This window comes from Podarcis filfolensis, assembly GCF_964270895.1.
Source record: "Podarcis filfolensis genome assembly, chromosome: 15".
NCBI classification, from domain to species: domain Eukaryota; kingdom Metazoa; phylum Chordata; class Lepidosauria; order Squamata; family Lacertidae; genus Podarcis; species Podarcis filfolensis.
In genome coordinates, this window is record NC_139618.1 from 27,112,048 (window position 1) to 27,129,234 (window position 17,187).

Here is a 17,187-nt window from a genome sequence, read left to right on the forward strand (position 1 = left end):
CCTAACCCGTGGATTTGCCCTAACCCCCAGATGTTGCGCCCGGTGCGGCCGGCCCCCCCCTGCACCCCCCACGCTACGCCACTGCCCCCAGCAGGGAATAGTAACTGTTGGAAAAGGAACAGCTAATCACTTATCTGTGATTTCCTGCTTTGCAAGGGTTAGACTAGATCATCATTATCATTTTTAATTTGTATACCGTCTTTCTATCTTACAATACTCAAGGCGGTTTGCAAGCTGAAGAAACAAAAAATGTACATCTTATAACAATCTAACGCAATACAAAAATGTGATAATAAAACATAACTTTAAAACAGGCAATCTACATCACAAAAGTAACGTTCAACAATCATTAGAATAGTGCATAATAATATCAACATATAAAAGTTAAACAGAAATCCACTCAACAGTTAGAATAAATAATATCTAAACTATAATCAATAAAACAATGGCAAGCCACAGTACCTAAAATAATACAATACACACTGAGAAGCAGAGACTAGAGAGTAGAGCAAGGCAGGTGGAAGGAGGCCTTGCCTGATGGAGGGGAGAGACTAGATGGCCCCTGGGTACCTTCCAACTCTGCAATTTTGTGATCTATTCTTCTCTATCCCACTACACCCAGCTTTGGGTGAGAGAACACTGGAGACTTTTGGTGTGTTTGCAATGTTCGGCTAATTTAATACTTTCAAGCTGTGCTTCTGGAGTCAGCTGTGCTCCTGGAAACATGACTCAGCTAACTCAGATTCTCAGAAACTAAGATCACTTCCAGCTGGAGTGTATATTGAGCAATGGTGCTTATTCGTTTTCACAAAATTTGTTGGGAAGATACGTCTGTGGGAGAGCGTCTCCTGCAAGTTCCATGGATCTCAGAAGCCTGTTCTGCAGTAACCTGTCCCTCTTCTGTGGAATAGCCTTCCTGTTGAGCTATGACAGAAGCACACTCTCTGCACTTTATGAAACAATTGTATACATTTTTGTTCTGACAGGTTTTCCTAGCTGGAGAAATGGGTCTTTGTCATGAGTGTCGATTCGGAATGGTTTTAGCTTTGTTCTAAAGGTACTTATTGTATTTAATTGTTTTTATTGTACAGCACCTTGAGACGGTTGTATAGAAAGTGATTAATAAATCAATAATAAACAATATAAAAAATCAACGTCATGTGGTTGTTATCCTGCATTTTCCACTGTGAGTTTCCATCATTTTTCTTATGTCAAAAAGTCAGGCATGTTCTTGTTCTTTAGAGGATTTTTTTTTTTTGCACACAATTGCAGCACTGTCATTCTATTAATCACCATTTACCTGGTATTTGGGGGGGGCAGTTAGGGGGGTTTTTTGGGTAGTGGGTTATGAAGATGTACTCTTATTGCATGTGGGAGATATGATGCTGACCTAGGATTTCTTGGTGGTGGCTCCTTGTTTATGGGATGCAGTTCGAAAGCACGTCAAAGAGCAAGTAGATAAATAGGTACCGCTCTGGCGGGAAGGTAAACGGTGTTTCCGTGCGCTGCTCTGGTTCTCCAGAAGTGGCTTAGTCATGCTGGCCACATGACCCGGAAGCTGTACGCCGGCTCCCTCGGCCAATAAAGTGAGATGAGCACTGCAACCCCAGAATCAGTCATGACTGGACCTAATGTTCAAGGGTCCCTTTACCTTTACCTCCTTAGTGAGATGTGTCTGTCTCCCTCATATTTAACTTTCTGGATCGACTTAGAAACGTTCCTATTCACTAAGGAATTTGATGACAGAAATATACTGTCCCTGACATCCCTGAAAACTATTAACTGAGAGGGTATGTGGCTGTTTTACGTGTGTCTATAATGTTCCTAATGCTTTTTAAATGTGTGTAGATTTTAAAAATGGCTTTAATTAGTCTTATATTAAAAGTATCTGTAGTGTATCCACCGCTTACCACCAATTAATAGTGTGGTAGACTCACCCCACTAACTGCCCCCCCCCAATTAAGTATAGCACACACAACTCACTGTATGCCCATTGCACAGTTTTACAATTTACCACGGGCTTTCGTGTGGGGGACTTGCGTGAGGGAAAACTTAGTGCCTCAGACAGGAGTTGATCAAACAAACAGGAGAAGTCTTATTAAACAAAAAGAAGGCGCAGAAGTGGTCCTCCAGTTGCGAATTCCTTGGGATGCGGCCAGACCTCCAGAACAGATCCCGTTCACAACAGGAGGTAACAATGTATTCACAAACTGATGCAGAAGAGGGAAACCAAGATGACAAAAGTCCTGGAAACCATGCCATACGAGAGATGGTTGAGGAGGCTAGGTCTGCTTAGCCTGGAGAAGACCAAGAGGTGATATGATGGCCATCTTCAATGACCTGAAGGGTTGTCACATGGAAGATGGAGCAAACTTGTTCTCTTCTGTTCCAGAGGATAGGACCAGAATCAATGGATTCAAATTGCAAGAAAAGAGACTGTGACTCAACATGAGGAAGACCTTTCTGATGCTAAGAGCAATGGAACGGACTTCCTCAGAAGGTGCTCGACTTTCCTTTATTGGAGGTTTCATGCAGAGGTTGGATGGCCATCTGCAAGGGATTCTTCGGCTGGGATTCCTGCATTGCAGGGGGTTGGACTAGATGACTCATGGTGTCTCCAAGTATACAGTTCTATGATTCTCAGCTTTCTCTCTCTCTCTCTCTTTCTCTCTACTATGGAAGTAAGAAAGCATTGTTTTCCATTCTGCCCTGTATCCATCGCATGCAGCACTTCCTCCATGCAGCTGCAGTTCATCTTCTGGCAAAAATCAACTCTCTGTTCTTTATGGCAAAATGATGCTACTCATGTCCTAAACCGCATCATTAAATACATAGATTTATCTTGTCATTATATTATCATTTCAATGCAAAGGAAATGCAACACAAATGCAGGGACAATGACACAATGTCTTACATATCAATTGTGGACTGAAAGCAACAATGACAGTGAATCCTGCTTGTATTCTCTGGACTGATTTATGTTCCAGGTATGGGACAAAGAAGTGAACATTGGCAATTTCCTTTCCCATTTCTCTCTTCGTTGGAATTCTCTGCTCTTCCTATTTCATGCCCTGTCCTTCACAGAACGCTCCCAAGTTTGATGCTTCAGACATCTGTGATGTTATCCTCTGAATTTGTATTAATTTACAAAGCCCTGAGCAACTTAGGTCCAGGATACCTCAGGGATCTCCTGGAGCCTTATATCCCAGGTTGATCACTGAGATCATACTCAGGAGGCGTGTCGTTGGTCGTTTCCCAAGTGGGCAAGGCTCATTTGACAACAAGAAACTGAGCCTTTAGTGTTATTGGCCCTGCTTGTGAAATACTCTGCCAATAGATATTCAGCAGGAGTCTTCTGTTTCAACTTTTAAATGCCTACTGATTCCACACACACACCCCCATTCTGCCAGGCTTATGCAGGCAATTAAGAATGCATGCAGAACTCTTCTTATTGTGCTTTGCTTTATTATGCTTTGCAGATATTGCTCCTTACAAGGACATGGGTGCAGCTGCAGGCAGCCTGGCTGCTTCTAGGGTAAGGTAAAGGTAGAGAGACCCCTGACCATTAGGTCCAGTCGTGACCAACTCTGGGGTTGTGGCGCTCATCTTGCTTTATTGGCCGAGGGAGCCGGTGTACAGTCATGTGGCCAGCATGACTAAGCCTCTTCTGGCGAACCAGAGCAGTGCACGGAAACGCCGTTTACCTTCCCACCGGAGTGGTACCTATTTATCTACTTGCACTTTGACGTGATTTCAAACTGCTAGGTTGGCAGGAGCAGGGACCGAGCAATGGGAGCTCACCCCGTCACAGGGATTCGAACCGCCGACATTCTGATCGGCAGGTCCTAGGCTCTTTGGTTTAACCCACAGCACCACCCACGTCCCTGCTTCTAGGGTAGGCATAGGCAATCTCAGCCCACCAAATGTTTTGGGACTACAGCTCCCATGATCCCTAGCTAACAGGACCAGTGGTCAGGGATGATGAGAATTGTAGTCTCAAAACATCTGGAGGGCCGAGTTTGCCTATGCCTGTTCTAGGGGAAGGAAGCCCTCCAGCCGCTCTCTCTCTTCTGGTCAAGGGAGTGGAGCTGGCTTGGGCTGGAGTCTGGATTAAAGCGCGCGCACACACACACACACACACACTTTACAGTGTATGTATAACTGTTGTAAACTGCTCTGGACAGTGGGTTATAAATATTTTCAGAAATATAATAAATAAGAAAACTTTAACAAAGGAGCAAATTGCCCTCCTCGCTTCCAATCCTGTCCTCACCTACCCCATAAACATCTGCTCTCCTGGCAGATGAGCAAACTTGGACAGCTGTTAGATCAAGCTCTAAAGTTCTCCAGAGAGCCCCTTCATGGTGGATGCGAATGGTTCTTTTCATTCCCAGAAGGAAAGTGAAATATTGTCACACACTCACCACTTCTGAGGGGCAGCGGCCCCGCTCTCTAAGGTCTTGCCTGTGGTTGAAGCACTCTAGAAAGTGATGGTGCCTTGCCTTTGTGATAAATACATTGCAGCTATGCACACATGGGGCAAGGAGACTCTTCAAAGCAGAGAGTGTGGTCAGCTGTTATCAGTTCTGTTTCAGATTCACAGACAACTGGCTCCATTGCTCGACCCCAGCATTGGCTCCAGTCAAAATCTTACCTTTTCTTGTCTCCCGGTCTCTCCTTTGAACTGTCACTTTCTCCTTGCTCCTTTGCCTGTCTTCTTCAAGACACTACTGAGAGATCCCCAGCTGATAGGAGTCCACCTCTTAATGCAATTCTCCCAGGTGAAGCATTAACCCAATTGTCCCCAGCTATTAACCGCAATTCACCTAACAGAAGGGTTGTCAGCCAGGTGCCATAACAATGCACACCTCTCATAAATCTTTCCCGGGCTCCTGAGCAGATGCAGCAAACATGTCCTGGCTTTGAACTCTTTGAACTCTGATTGGACTTGAAGCAGCAGCAGCAGATGAAATTAAAATGTGACGTTAGGTTAATAGCTCAGCCTCACCACAAGGCTCAGGGATCAGGGAGCCATAGACCTTGACCACATCTTCTTCCAAAGAGACATCATGATGTAGATTCCAGAAGAGCAGCTGTTAAGCTTGGTAACTCTGGAGCACGCCAGTTTGGGTGGGTTTTCTTGAATAGTTGGTAACTTTGGCAGCTCTGTCAGGGTGAGTTCACACGTGCACATCAATTCACTGCAAAGTCAAGGGATGAATTCTCTGTTGAAGGGGTAATCACAGATGAAATGCCATTGATAGGACTTCCATATCACACACATCACCTCAACTCTAGTCCTTTTCAGTGGATTTACTGCACTCATTCAGCTTAGAGCGACTAGGGGAGGGGTTAACTCATATTGCACATATTGCATGTGTGAATGTGCTTTGAGTCCTGGGCCAATGACTTCTGCAATAACAATCTATTTTTTTACCTTTAATATCCATGACGGGAGTGATAGGATATGAAATGTCCACCTGACAAATTTCACAATTGGGGTTGCCATATGTCCTCTTTTTCCAGAACACATCCTCTTTTTCATGGGTAGAGTCATCATATCGATCCTTGGTTAAAAGTAGAAGTCAGCAAATGTGTCCTTTTTTTTTGCTCTTCAAAATATGGGAACAATAACTCAAGCAACCTTTTTTTAAAAAAAATGCATCGAAGATACCAGTTACCCATTTGAAATGTTTTACAGTGTTTTTATATGTGCTGGAAGCTGCCCAGAGTAGCTGGAGAAACCCAGCCAAATGGGCAGGGTATTATTATTATTAATAATAATAATAATAATAATAATAATAATAAACGAAGCATCATAAGAGGACATTTTTTGATACACTCGCAGTGCAATCTATGCATGGCGACCCATTGAGTTCATGGGACTTACTCCCAGGTAAGTGGGCACAGGACTGAAGCCCAAATGCTTTCTTCATTTCTAAAACCCTGCAAAGTGCTCTTGTTGTTGAATCTCTGCAGCTGACCCTGAAATTACCACCCTAAAGCAAGCACACAAAAACCTTCAAAAGAGGGCACTCAGTATGAAATTGTTGAACAAGAATCTTGAATCCATTAAGATTCCAATCAAAACCATGGATTTATCCCCTGCTACCGATGTTGAATTATCATAGCAAAGCTAAGATGATTGTGTTATCGCCAAACCACTGATGTTGAGAATCCTCGCTGTGTTTATCTTGTATACATATATGCTTTGCATATAAATATCGCAGACGTCCATGCACCTCTTGCATTACGTGCCATTTTGGTCTGATGATTTTCATTCCACTGTCTCCTTCTGTCTGTTGAGGATAACATAGGGCTGCCATACGTCTGGATTTTCCTGGACATTAGTGGGTTTTCAAAGGTGGAATTGATGTCCAGGGAGAATTTCTGAAAGGCGGCACTTTGCCCTGGATCTTTGACAAGTCAATAGGAAAATCACTTTTTTTGGAGCGTTTGTGTGTAGCTCAACAACTTTTGGGGTGTCTTGGTTTTTACTTTTTGAAATATTGCAACCCTAGGATAACAGTCTGTGTGCCATCTGATATGGCCTGCAGTCCATGATGTCACAATAAATCTGTTCAATTGTGGCACCAAAGGCAACAAAGAAAAATATGGCATCCTAAGGATTAACAGGACTTTCCCCTCCTGGAATTCTGGAAGGGTAGACTTCGCCTTCTGCAGCAAAACTAACACTGAGTGCCTCCAGATAGCCAATATTTTGCTGGAGGAATTCAAATGCGTAACAAAACTTTAGGGTTGAAACATGTGAAGTAAATTAAAGCATTCTGTTGTAACAAATTCTGGGCTTTTTGCAGCTAGGAAAGTGATTTAAAAGTGTGGGATGAATGAATGAATGAATAAGCAAGCAGAAAGATGTGTAAACAACCCACAAGCCAATCAGGATGAATGCTCATTGACATATAACCACCCTGTAAACAAATGAGAACAAATCCTCAATAAACACCTGGCAGTAAAGAGCTAAGCATTGTGTAGGGCTTGTGAGAGCAAATCAAAATGAATAAAACAGGTTGTGTGGAGAAGCCCAAGGAGTGTGTAGCTCCTTAAAAGATGAATGTTTCTGGCAACATGACCCCTTTGGAATGGTTATTGATGAAGTCAAAGCATTGTGGGTAGCAGGCAGGTGGAAATATTTGCTCACCTTTGTTCTCTTTGATGTAAAGGATGGGCAGTTAATCTCTGCGACAACCACCTGAAATGACCTGCCAACCTTGCTAAATGGCAGCCCAGTCTGCTTTTCTTTCCTCTGCTTTGTGCCTAGCAAAGGATCCCTCGATGGGCCACTTAGCACTGGGGGGAAAGATGCAAATAACTGCTGGCTCCTAGATTTTTTAAAAAAGGGGAGGGGAGGAACAGCCATGCTGTTTCTCTGGTGCAACTTGAAATCTTATTTGCATGGCAAAGTTAAGGTAAAGGATCCCTGGATGCTTAAGTCCAGTCAAAGGCAACTATGGGGTTGCGGCATTCATCTCACTTCAGGTCGAGGGAGCCAGCGTTTGTCCACAGACAGCTTTCCGGATCATGTGGCCAGCATGACTAAACCACTTCTGGCATGATAGACACTGTGACAAGTGCCAGAGTGCCCAGAAATGCCATTTACCTTCTTGCCACAGCGGTAGCTATTTATGTACTTGCATTGGTATGTTTTCGAAATGCTAGGTTGGCAGGAGCTTGGACAGAGAGCTCACCCCGTCACACAGATTCGAACCGCCAACCTTCTGATTGGTGAGCCCAAGAGGCTTGGAGGTCCTAATGTTTCAGCCTGCATAATAGCTCTTGTGCCTCAGCTTAAGACTTGTTATGAGTTGGGGGGGGGGTCAGTCTGAATGAACCTGTGACCTTGCATCTTTGAGCAATAATATTGATAATAATAATAATTTATACCCCACCCATCTGGCTGGGCTTCTCCAGCCACTCTGGGTGGCTCCCAATCGAATATTAAAAACACAATACAGCATTAAACATTAAAAGCTTCCCTAAACAGGGCTGCCTTCAGATGTCTTTTAAAAGTAGGATAGTTGTTTATTTCCACAGGGCAGGCGCTGCTACCAAGAAGGCTGGTTCCCTGCAACCTCACTTCCCGCAGTGAGGGAACCAGCAGAAGGCCCTCATCACTGGATCTCAGTGTCTGGGCTGAACGATGGGGGTGGAGACGCTCCTTCAGGTATACTGGGCCGAGGCCGTTTAGGGCTTTAAAGGTCACCACCAACACTTTGAATTGTGCTCGGAAATGTACTGGGAGCCAATGCAGGTCCCTCGGGACCAGTGTTATATGGTCCCAGTGGCTGCTCCCAGGCACCCATCTAGCTGCCGCATTCTGGATTAATTACAGTTTCCTAATCACCTTCAAAGGTAGCCCCACGTACAGTGCATTACAGTAGTCCAAGCGGGAGAGAACTAGAGCATGCACCACTCCACATGAGTGTAGAATGTGTGAGAGGAAGCCTGCCAAACCAGTTCCTTTGGTGAAGTAACGGTTGGCTAGTTAAGTACCATGATGTAGCATATCCAAAGAAGTCTCTTGTGCTTTCCCTGCCTCCTTGGAGTCTGTCACCACTCAGAGATTGGCATGGCAAGTTACAGACTATTTTAAGGTGCAGGCTTTGATGCTTCTCCATCACAGCTAGATTCTTCCCGCTCAATCAATCAATCAAACAAACAAACAATTAGAATTCTTGACTGCCCTCCATGGCAAGGTCCCAAGGCAAGTCACATGTAATGGTGGGGTCTCTCCAACAGAAGCAGGACAACTCCGGCAGTAGTTAACTCAGGTTTATTGCTCAAAGCACACAAATCACTCTGGGGCTCAGTCGGTTATGCTTAAGAACAATGGTAAACTATTTCTGTCTGTACTTGAATGTATCCTGTGATTTATTTCTACACTGACGTGGAAGCCACATGATGCTCTGCTGATTAAGGGGCCTGGTTCCTGGAAGTGTACTGGACCCAAAGTTCTGGATTGAATCCTGGTTGTGGGGTTTTGGAATATCCTCCAACAGGTTAATAGAAATTCTAATAGTTTCAGCACCTCTTTTTCTAGAAAAAACAGCACTTTTCCTTATTACATCAACACCCCTCCCTTTCCCTAAAGGAACCTGCAGTGGAGTACATTGACCCAGGGTCACCCAGTGAGCTTCATGGCTGGGTGAGATTTGAATCCTGGTCTCCCATGTCCTAGTCCAGCACTCTAACAGCCACTCCAAACTGGCTCTCATATATAAAAATGGTTTCAATGCAAATGTAGGCTTCCTGCCCTGTTACTCATCATTCCTTGCTGCTCTATCATGGGGAAGAGTTAGGAGGAACTCCTAAACTTGCTCGCTACTGTGTGGCAGCTGAATTGGTCCAAACTGATTTGTTTATCTCATTTAACAGGATATATATACACTGCTTAATCGAAAAGTGGGTTATGTAAACGGTGCCTAACCAAAGGTATAACTCAAATTTTTGATCTCTCTCTCTCTCTCTCTCTCTCTCTCTCTCCACCATGGCTAGCACAACTTTTGGCACACCTTGGGAAGAACTCACCTGTGCAGTCCCAGAAGAATGCTAAGCCATAGTCAGGGGTAGTTTGATTCCTTGAGACCGAGACCTGAGTAGAGAATGAGGGCCAGTCCAAAGCAATTGCACACAGCCTCCCAACTTCTGTCAATGTGGTATACAATGTGCTGGAAGGTCCCTTCCACAGCTTCTTCTTTGGGGAGGTGTGTGTGTGTGTGGGGGGGTGTTACCAAAGCAACAGATTCAAAGCAGGTCTCCAGGAAACACATCTCTCCTTGGGGCATTTCTGTCTAGCTCCTCTCCTAAAACAGAAGCCAATATTGGGAGGGGAAAAGCATTGTCTGGGGGATATAAGCAGCACGTTCAGCTTTGATCTGCTTCTGGAGGACCTGGGCAACCTCAGCAGGTTTCTGAGAGATGCTGTTTTCTCGGAGGACCAGCCTTAGACTGACAAACAGTGCTAGCGACCGTTGGGATGTAGAAGGCTTTTTATAGGCACATCACTGCATTTTCTTTCATATGCAAGATGCAGAATAGTACAGATCTGTTTTTTAACGAGTAAACTAAGATGTGGAAGGAGGACCTATGTACAGGGACCCCTCTGTGTGTGAGCTGCATTCACATGGCGGTCTATTCCATTTCCACAGCATTCCCCAAACTGTTAATTTCCACCTGTATTTGAGCTTTCGCACAATGTAAAAGTCACGCCTGGAATTATAATGGAATACAGTTCAGGTTAAAAGGGACACGGGTGGCGCTGTGGGTTAAACCACAGAGTCTAGGACTTGACGATCCGAAGGTCAGCGGTTCGAATCCCCGCGAGCTCCCGTTGCTCGGTCCCTGCTCCTGCAGACCTAGCAGTTCGAAAGCACGTCAAAGTGCAAGTAGATAAATAGGTACCGCTCCGGCAGGAAGGTAAACAGTGTTTCCATACGCTGCTCTGGTTCACCAGAAGCAGCTTTGTCATGCTGGCCACATGACCCAGAAGCTGTGCACCGGCTCCCTCGGCCAATAAAGTGAGATGAGTGCCGCAACCCCAGAGTCGGTCACGACTGGACCTACTGGTCAGGGATCCCTTTACCTTTTTACAGTTCAGGTTTAGCACTCGTTTCCATATTATTTGCAAACTGATTTTTCTTTTCCTGGAAGCAAAGAACACAGAAATGAGCTCTAAACTTGTACTGTATGGTTCTAAAGTTCTTGGTATAGGTGGAATAGTTCTAGCAAAAGAAATCTGTTGCCAGCTTGTTTCTTTTCTGCATTGGCAAAGGATGGTGTCCACATCCTGCATCTCTGCAATGTTTGACTCATTAGCCGGTGACATACAGTTATCATATATCCTAAGTGCAGGGATGCAAAGCTTACTACTCCAAAACATCTACTGAGTCTGCTGTCATGAAATTTGTTTATGGTCATTTGCAAAGCAGATTCTCTCCCCTGCCTCCCAAATCATTTAGGCTCTTGACTTATTACCAATTTGTTATGCATCTTGGCAAAAAGCAAAGTGAGGGAAACAAAAAATCAGACTCCCCGGCTTGAAGTGCTGAGTGTGTGTGTGCTTGCTGAGCTTCGAAACTTGCAATCTTTCATCTTCTTGTAACTCCTCTGGGGAATTTGGAGCATCCTGCACTTGAATGAAGTGCAAGATATAGAAACTCTTTCATTATTTTCTTTGGGGTCAGGACATTCCTCTGGTCAAGGCAGCAGTAATCTCATGGCTGTGGTTTGGCTTATTTGCCCAAGTCCTTGAACTAACTCCCCATCTCCTTCCACATCCTTACTCCCCCCAAAATTTATGCCTTTATTTCTCATACACTCTCTGCCCATGACCCTACTGATTCTACTCTACCTCCTTCAACCACCCAAAAGGTCCTTGCTCCTTGGCTGCTCTTTATTCCTGGAGCTGATTCCCACAATATCTGCCTGATACCACCTTCCCTTCTTTTCTCTCCAAACCATCTTGAAAACCAGGTGTGGGAAACCTTTGGCTTCCAGATGTTGCTGTGCTACAACTCCCATCATCATCCCTGGGCATTGGCTATGCTCGCTGGAGCTGATAGGAACTGTAGTTCAGTAACATCCCGCTTGGAGTACTGCAATGCGCTCTACGAGGGGCTACCTTTGAAGGTGACCCGGAAACTACAACTAATCCAGAATGTGGCAGCTAGACTGGGAGCGGCCGCCAGGGCCATATAACACCGATGCTGAAAGACCTACATTGGCTCCCAGTATGTTTTTGAGCACAATTCAAAGTGTTGGTGCTGATCTTCAAAGCTGTAAATGGCCTCGGCCTAGTATACCTGAAGGAGCGTCTCTACCCCCATCATTCAGCCCAGACGCTGAGGTCCAGCTCCAAGGGCCTTCTGACAGTTCCCTCACTGCGAGAAGTGAGGTTACAGGGAACCAGGCAGAGGGCCTTCTTGGTAGTGGCACCCACCCTGTGGAAAACCCTCCCCCCAGATCTCAAGGAAATAAACAACTACCTGACTTTTAGAAAACATCTGAAGGCAGCCCTGTTTAGGGAAGTTTTGAATGTTTGATTCTATTTTTAATATTATGTTGGGAGCTGCCCAGAGTGGCTGGGGAAACCCAGCCAGATAGACAGGGTATGAATAGTAAATTATTATTATTATTATCTGGAGGGTGAAAGGTTCCCCACACCTACTTAGAACCCATGTTTTCCTTTGGCTAAACCTGGTAGCCCTCACACAGTGGAAGCAAGCCCTCAGGACATGTCACTGCACTTGTTCCAACTGGTCTCTCCTTTTCCTCCTCTCCCTCCATTCCCCTTCTTTTGCTGCCTCAAACATTCTTGGAAGCTAGACTGGAAATGCACAAGGCCTAGAACCTGTCCTTTGTTGACTTATGTTTCATTGTGAAGAGGCAGGCACACTGGTGCTGCTTCAAAAATACACGCGAGCAGTCATATTTTCCCCACAAACGCATTAATTCATGCAGTGCCCTGTTGGGAGTAGCTGTTTGAGCATGCTGAAAATCTCAAAGGAACAGCGACGACACCGAACGCAGCTGTTCCCCTGGCATTTATCTCTTCAGCTCTATGCTTGAGTAAAGCTTTACTCTTTGAGTAAAGCTCGCAACAGTTCCTTTGGCTCTGTGCTCGAGTGAAGGAAAGCAAATACCAAAAGGGAAAAGATCCTCGCCTGCCTATAAGTCAGGGCTGCTCTGCTGAATTGGTGGACAGGCTGTGCGTTATAACAGCCATTATAAGAAACTGACATGCTTCATGTAAATGCTAATCTTTACAATTTGAGGAGACAGGAGATGGAATCATGGATATCCATCATCTTGTCTGGTTAGACTTTTAAAGGAAGCCAGGATTATGCTAGACAACTTTGGACACCAACCTCTCCGCTGATGGAGCCAGCTTCTGTTTAATCATAATTAGTTCAGTGGATGCAATAGCTTAGTTGGTTACAGCATGGTGCTGGTAACACCAAAGTCACAGGTTCGATCCCAATATGTGACAGTTGTATATTCTTGCTGGACTAGATGATCCTCAGGGTCCCTTCCAACTCTACAGTTCTATGATTAGTAACAACATAAATCTCTTATTTACTGCCCCATGTGCATAGCCTTGACTGGTTACTTGGAGTGGTAGCCGAGACTACATAACACCAGTCCTGAAAGGCCTACATTGGCTCCCAGTATGTTTCTGAGTACAATTCAAAGTGTTGGTGCTGACCTTTAAAGCCCTAAACAGCCTCGGCCCAGTATCCCTGAAGGAACATCTCCATCTCCATCGTTCAGCCCGGACACTGAGGTCCAGTGCCGAGGGCTTTCTGGCAGTTGCCTCACTGCGAGAAGTGAGGTTACAGGGAACCAGGCAAAGGGCCTTCTTGGTAGTGGCACCCTCCCATCAGATGTCAAGGAAATAAACAACTATCTGACTTTTAGAAGACATCTGAAGGCAGCCCTGTTTAGGGAGATTTTTAATGTTAGATGTTTTATCGTGTTTTTAATATTCTGTTGGGAGCTGCCCAGAGTGGCTGGGGAAACCCATCTAGATGGGTGAGGTATAAATAACAAATTATTATTATTATTATTATTATTATTATTATTATTATTATTAACCAGGCAGAGGGTCTTCTCAGCAGTGGTGCCCACTCTGTGGAACACCCTTCCATCAGATGTCAAAGAGATAAGTAACTATACAACCTTTAGAAGACATCTGAAGGAAGCCCTGTATAGTGAAGTTATAAATGTTTGATATTTTATTATGCTTTTGTATATGTTGGTAGCCTCCCAGAGTGGCTGGGGCAACCTAGTCAGATGGGCAGAGTACAAAGAATAAAACTGTTGTTGTTGTTGTTGTTGTTTCTATGTTATGGATAAGCAAATGCATTTGATTGGAGGGAAGAGATATTTTAGACAAACTTTAAAGCAAAATAGTTTTTCGACAATTTAAAGTACACTCGTGTACTATGTTCTGTGCTTGGAGATTGCTTCAGTGAGGCACAATCTACCTTCAAAGAAAAGAAGGGGAACAGAACAGGCTTTTCAGTGGTACAATTCTAAAGTAACCTTATTTGGTGCCTGTAAGACAGATGCCTCTCAAAACTCTTAATTTCATCTGAAAGAAGGGCATGCCACATCCCCTGTTTTGTTCATGAACGGTGGAATCCTTTGCATCTATAATGCATTTTCCTATTGGAATCGAAGGCTGGGTCATCTATCCCAGGGTCTGGAGTCTGGCGCGGAGCCAGGCAAATTGCAAGTTCCGACATCCATTACAATTTCACATGACAGTTACTTGAAGCCGATCAAGAAAATCTGGAAAGCTCGAAAGACAACACCCATTGGGCAAGACATATGACTCCAAGCATCCTCTGCTTACGAAATGAAATGAAATAGCCTAATATGATTCATCATTGCATTTTCTCTCCCAGAAACATCCGATTCCTTGTCATCTTCCATCAGGGGCTGAAGCTGAGCGGCGCAATGCCATCTAATGCATGGGTTTTCCCTCCCTGAAGAGCGATTGAAGCTTATTCCTGGGGTACTTAAAGGACTTCGGGGCACAGGCCCATGATGCAAATTTGCCTTTGGACAAATTAAGATGATGGGGGCTGGGTCTTAGGATATGTATGTGGCTTAAGTGTGTGTGTTTGTGTGTGTGTATGAGAGAGAGAGAGAGAGAGAGAGAGAGAGAGAACATAAGGGCATACACTCCAACTGTCCTGATTTTCCAGGAACAGTCCTAGAATTATGAAAGCCTTCCTGGCTGCTGATTTGATCCCAGTACAGTGGTACCTCGGGTTAAGAACTTAATTCATTCTGGAGGTCCGTTCTTAACCTGAAACTGTTCTTAATCTGAGGTACCCCTTTAGCTAATGGGGCCTCCCACTGCAGCTGCACAATTTCTGTTCTCATCTTGAAGCAAAGTTCTTAACCCGAGGTACTACTTCTGGGTTAGCGGAGTCTGTAACCTGAAGCGTCTGTAACCCGAGGTACCACTATATGTCCCTGTTTCCCTCACCAGTGCTGCCGCTGCCAGGCTCAGAAAGGAGGTTGAGCCAGCTGTGAGGGAACATCTTGTTGCCTCTCCATGGCCTCTCTGTGGCTTCTGCTGTGAACTTCCTCCCTTGGGCAGCTTGTAGCAGCTTCTGGAGAGTGGGCGAGGAGGAGGAGGAGGAGGAAGAGGAGGAGAGGATATGGCTGCTAAGGTCCACAGTCCTGTGTGATACACTGGCTCTGAGGGGCAGGCAGAAGAAAGGGTGGTCCTGGGTGGGAAGAAAGGTGGAGCGAAGTGGAGCGCAAAGAAGTCTTGATTTGGAGGGGGGAGGATGCTTTGTGCATCTACGTCCAATCTTGCCCCTTTCTGAAATTTATTTATTGGTGTGTGTTTTTCTTTTGCCTTTGGCAAAATTGTTGTGTTTATTCACAACAATAACAAAATCCACGACACTGGCAATAACAAGATTCCATCAGTTTTAAACGTGTGCATCAATATAGGCATTCCAAAAGTCTAAATATGTATCTAAATGAAACCAATGTATGAGATTGACAAGCATGCATTCTGAAATAGAAAGGGCAGTGGGATCTTCAGGGGGTGGGTGAGAATGTAACTGATGAAGCATTAAACCCCATGGCTCCTTGTCTGATGTCATTGCAGGTGGAAATGTGTATGCAAACCTGAATGCCATTCATCCTAAGAGAGGTGCAAAATAGGCCATCTCCAAGATTACTCATTTGCAGAAAGAGAAACTCTCCAACCATTTGTATGGACTAAGCGGTACAATATAAAATAAGATCTGGAAAACTGAACCTCCCTTTTAAAATGCCAACAGCGTCTTTTAAAGTGAAAAACGAGGTGAGCAAGAACTCCCCCCTCTCCATGTAAACTGAAATGCCTTTGAAAATACACTTGGGGGATATAGAAAGGAATACCACGAAACACATAAATTATCCGTGATAAAACGTTCCTCTTAAATTATATTAGCCCTTACCCCAAACGCTATGCCCAAGTAAAGCCCATCTTTCCAAATCAAGAGAGAGATTTGTCACCGATCTATTTAGATTCAATTTAATCATTTGAGAAATGTCACAAGGAACCGAAATGCCTAAAGATGTTATAACCTCTGGGCACCAGAGGAATTGCCAGTTAGCATATAAACAACATAGCTTTATGGTGCCCTGTGGCACCAGGGTCAATGTTATTATGCTCATTAGAGTGTTCAGGGACTGAAAGACAACAGCTCACCCCGTGAATTCATCAAAATGAACAATTTACTTTTTTTCTTTCATTCCAAACAGATTTCCTTATATGGCTACCAAGCAACTTAAAAACCTGCTAGAAGCATATGTAAAACTGCGTTTCTTGTGCACATCAAAAATGGGAGAGAGACCGTCCCTCAAGCTCTTGAAGGCAGCCTGAGTACAAACAGGAAGTGAAGGACCGGTGGCTCATCTAGCAATCAAGCACAACCACCCTTTTGAAGGGCTAGTGGTCCTGCAAGACTTTATTAATGCACAAAGGAACTGCACCCTTTCACCACTGAAAAGCACTAAACTGGCTGGCAATGCAAGTGAAATATTATTGGCCGTCAGCAGATGGCACCCTTTCCATTTCCTAGATCTTTGGAGCCAGCAAAGCCCCCAAACAGGTGTTGTTTGCAAATTATTGTGTCCTTAAGAAGTTCTAGAGTTTGCAAAGAAAGGAATGGAAAAGCCTTTCCTCGGAGATGAGGAAGAAGCCACACAGGGACACCTGGAAACAGGTGGGCAATCAAGGTAGGCAGCCAAGGAAATGTATGTCATTACATACAGGTTGAGGTTATCCTAATTTGAATGATTACACCACTCCAAACAATGTATTTTTTCTGATCTAAACTTTTTTTCTTTTCTTTTCTTTTCTTTTAAAAAAGCACAACCCTGTATTATGTGCATTCATATTGCTGACTTAAAATTTAACCACTAGATTTAACGCTTGGAATGGGATCTAAAATGCTTAAGGCATTCCCAGTGGGTGTTTTCTTTTAAACAGCGGCCACGACAAGCCCTATCAAACTGCCTTTGAAAGCCTTCTTTCATATCAACAAAAAATTATTTCATTTATTTCACAGCATTTGGTTGTAATAAAACCTCCTAGTGGTTTTGCTTAATGGATTTCTACCTGGGATGGAACACTGTGGAAGCCAATCTCTC

General features: G+C 44.3%; 1 long non-coding RNA gene across 1 annotated transcript in view; it reads left to right on the plus strand.

Annotated features, from left to right (window-relative positions):
- Positions 1 to 17,187, plus strand: part of LOC310750802 — a 375,302-nt gene that overhangs the window by 136,649 nt on the left and 221,466 nt on the right. The window lies entirely within an intron of this gene.